The following is a 4,395-nucleotide window of genomic DNA, read 5'->3' as shown; positions in this document are numbered from 1 at the left end:
AAAACGAGTGAAAGAAGCACTACTGCTAAAGGTTGCAGATTGTTATCAAATGTCGCGATAATATTTTCATTTTATCGTGACCTCAAAAGAAAAACCTGAAATAAAAAACAAAAAAGGCAACCAATATGAACTGGCGCATATCGAATGTTAACTTAGAACCAGGACCGGCCTTCAATCGTTGTTGTTGGCGAGTTATACCCTGATAACGTTTTCAAACTGATGTTACCCGAGACGTCACCAAAGAATGTGTGAAACTGTTTTGTGCTGTTAGCTTTTTCTTGTCGATACTCTGTTCTTGCTTTCATTACTTATGTATATTTCTTTCTTTTGTTTTGATTGTCTTGTTGGCTTTTTCTTGTCGATGCTCTGTTTTTGCTTTTATTATGTTTATTTCTTTTTGTTTTGAATTGAAAAAGACTGCGCAAGTGACTTCTCTAGTGTACAAGGTCTCCTTCAGCAAATACTGGCACTGTTCGCCGCACAGCGTGCGTGAAGGTCACGAGGCCCCGTCAGGCGCCATATGGACGCCTTTTGCCTCGTGAACCTCAGCAGATATAAAAACAAAAATCCCCAAGTATATGTACCCCGATTCTGCTGAAATAAATTTCATTTCATTTCATTTCATTTCAGTCTTCAAAGCTGCCGGCATGCTGCTTTATCGCTTTGTTTGGGCTGCAAGGCGAGACCAGGTGTAAGGGATCGGTAGTGTACGCGGGGTCATTGGAACGCGGCTGGGGGCGCTCAAAGCGAAGCGTCTCCTATTTGGAACGCGGCCGCTCGCGAACGCGCCAAGAAGTACGGGTGTCCACCCCGCCCCGCGGTACCGATTCGCGCACGTGCTGGTACGAATGTATATTTGTGTTTGTTTTTATTTTATTTAGTGGCGGAGAGAATGTTCGACTCCGCACGTGCTGGCACGACTGTGCGTTTGTGTTTGTGGAAAGGGCGTTTTGCCCTATGGAAGCTGGAGGGCTGGCCATGTTCTCAGTAAACCAATCATGTGAGCAGTGCAACATGATTGGGAGCTACCAAATGTGAGCCGGGCCTTTAAGGCTTTAAAACCGGGCCCCGGAGCTGGAAGCGGGGTTCTGCGCTAAGGTGAGATGCTATGCATCTTCGGCTATGCCGAGTAGGGGCCTCCCCTAGTGTTAGCCAGTTCCACCATTTTGTTGTTATATATCTTTTGCCACTTAATATGTCTCTAGTGTGCCTTAACTTGTATATGCTGTAAATATTTGTATATAAACTTCTAGTGTTCGCCTTACCCCTGCGTGTCAACTGATTGGAAGACCGTCTCTGACGGAGCACCCCTGGTGCGAAGATCAACCTTCAGTCTTGGAGTTAAACAAACCGCCTCTGGCGGGGCACCTCTGGTGCGAGGAAGGTAAAGAACCTGTGAAACTTTACTCCAGGTTTATCTTGATTGCTTGCATCTAGGTGGAGTCGATTGTATGTTGTTCCAGAATGCTGTAGCAATGTTGCACACCGTATCTCGAAAGTTTGTTACAAGCTTGAAACTGAGGACTGCCTAGGGAGGCGGGAATTCGGTTCGACGACCGTAATTGGTAAATTGGTTGTTGAGGAAAGGAAATGGCGCAGTATCTGTCTCACATATCTCGGCGGACACCTCAACCGCGCCGTAATTGAAGAGGTCGCACCGACGACGCCGGACGACATCGGACAGCCTGAACGTTATAGCGCTAGAATATCAAGGTAATCATCAGATACAATGGAACAGATAACGTAATTACAAAATGCAAATGAATTGAAAAAGGTTGTTCGGCACTACGTTTTCTGCATGATTTTTTTTTGAAGCAGCTACAGACTAGAACGGCCTCGCTCCCCATCGCTTCAGCATAAGCTTTCCAAGAATGTGTAACTGGTCATCTACAATGCTACATAATCATCGTTGTTGCTTTTCCTAGATGAAAATGTAATCTCATCCCTTATATATAGCAAGCGTTGCCGGGGTGGCTCAGAGGTTGTGGCGCTCGGCTGCTGACGCGAAAGATGCGGGTTCGATCCCGGCTGCGGCGATCAAATTTTGACTCTCGATTTCCAATTTCGAGCCGACATTTTGGAGGCCCGTGCACTGTGCGTTGTTAGTGAACGTAAAAGAACCCCAAGTAATCTAAATTTCCGGAGCCCTTCACTACGGCGTCCCTCATAGCCTGAGTCGCTTTGGGACGTTACACCCCCATAAACCACAAACCAAACATTTATGTAACGCCGTTTTGAATGGGGTCCTGTAAGGTTAGTTTAAAGGGATTTAACGTCCTAAAGCGACAAAGGCTATGAGGAACGCCCTAGTGAAGGGCTCCGGAAATTTCGATCACCTGGGGTTTTTAAACGAGCACTGACATGGCGCACTACACGGTCTTCTAGAATTTCGCCTCCAACTAAATTCGACCTCAGCGGTCGCGATAGAATCCGCGTCTTTCGGGTCAGCAGCCGACAGCCATGAGCACTGAGCCACTGCGGCCGCTTAGGTAATAAAAACAACTTAACTGCGTAGGGCCTGGGTGTCAGCCTCCTAGAAATGATAGCACCTCACCCTGCATTTAAAGCGCCGATTTTTCGCCGTAATCTCCTGCACTTCGCGGGCTCTTGGCGAATGTCCAGCCCGTAGAGCTAGCGGTGCAGCTACACTCAGCGGAACACAGCGGCCGCGTCTAATAAGACGCTGGCTGTTAACACCAGCAGAAGACAGCGTTTGTAATAACTCCAGTAAGTTGTGCGCTAGCACCGCGTTTCAGCGAACGGGACACCACCGTCTAGTTTCATTTATGCCGCTGATATGCGAAATCCTTACTAGAGTGATGCAATAGGTGTGGATGGAAAAAATCGCGCAGTAACATGGCGCGTACACAACAGCAGTTCTCCGCTACTCGCCGCGATTGAGTTCCGCATGTTGAGCTGCGAATGAATCAAAGGTGGCAGCGTATTTATTCTTCAAGGCGTAACCCCTAATAATATCCGTCTGCGATTTAACCGTGTCGCACACAACCAATGCAAAATGTATTCATCTTTGAAATACGGGTCTTCAGGTACACCGGCTTCAGGACGTACAAAGTAACCTGCTTCTCACGGCCGTTCTGTAGCAGGGTGGAAGTTTTTCTGCTGCGGCGAAAGGCGTTGAATGCTCCGTCGGATGCCGGGATTTGTGGCCTTCGTACGGCATCGTGCCGAAGAAAACTGTCGTCGTGGAGTCGTCGAGAGGAGACTTACGAATGAAATGCACTGCATGAAAGGCTTACCGTAATCTAGGACGGCTGATGCAGACAGCCCACGCGAGTATTGGGGAGCTTCCCTCATCAACCACTCTTCCTTCCTTTAGCTTTGGCTCCCGAGCGATAGCCCGTCCTGCTTTCTTTACCACTTTTATGCGAAGCATATTACTCGCACAACCGAACTCTTCCTTGCTGCGCTGCGCACGGCCGCGTAGCTACCACTTGACCTTCGTCGGCGCACCACGTGATATGCCGTCACAACAGCTGTGAAAGCTGGGGCCTCGTGCGCTCGCTTGCGGACGCGCAGCCTCCGCCGGCGGCCTAACTGCCGCTCCTACCGCTAGGAGATACTGACGTCACGCAAAAGGCGACGCACTCGTTGAGTCAGTTGAGCAGCGAGATGTCGGCCGTTGAGAGGGAGAGGGCGGCTCGCCAGACCGCAAAACTATGCTTCGCATCCTAGGCTTAACCATGAGCTAAGCCAGACCATTGTTTTGTCTATATTATGTATACCGACCCGCACGGCTAGAGCTCGTTACACGCCGAAGAAGAGGGAATGCTTGCAGAAAGCGCTACAGAAAACAGGGACATTCGCTAAGCCTTGCCCGCCTGTGCCGACCACCGCACGTACTATACTTGGTTACTGGCCGTGCTCATAGATGGCGCCACAGGACCTTGTTTTTAGGCTTTTTCAATAAGTAATGACGGAACTCATGCGGCGCTGCCGCCTAGCTTATCATGTGCCACCAGGACTGTGCTTGCCCCTCTTGCGATAGAGAGCAAAACATAGGCTCCTCCGCACCGTGCGGTAGCTCTTCGCTCACTACGGGACCGCGAATACGCTGCTACGAATGCGCTGCCGCATGCCGGCCGCAGCGCTGCTCGTACCAACGATGGACTAAAGCTTCGCTAAAGCTGGTTTATGCGCCAAGGTCACCCCCGGCGAGCAGACAAGAGAAAGTATAGGTATTTCACGCTTTAAATCGCTGTGCCTTTCTGGGAACTTATTATATACAGAACCCTGGTGGTTAGAATTAGGACCGTAGAAAGTAATCGTGCCCATGAAACGAAACACGTACGCATTGTGATGAGTGGCTTAGTAAATTTCACAATACCGTCCGTTTAAAATGAGAGTACGAAGGTGAAAGGTCACTGAGTAAAAATA

Source organism: Amblyomma mixtum, chromosome 5, assembly GCF_055824585.1.
Source record: "Amblyomma mixtum isolate Tamu chromosome 5, ASM5582458v1, whole genome shotgun sequence".
Taxonomy (NCBI): Eukaryota; Metazoa; Arthropoda; class Arachnida; order Ixodida; family Ixodidae; genus Amblyomma; species Amblyomma mixtum.
Note: the sequence above shows the minus strand (reverse complement) of the source record.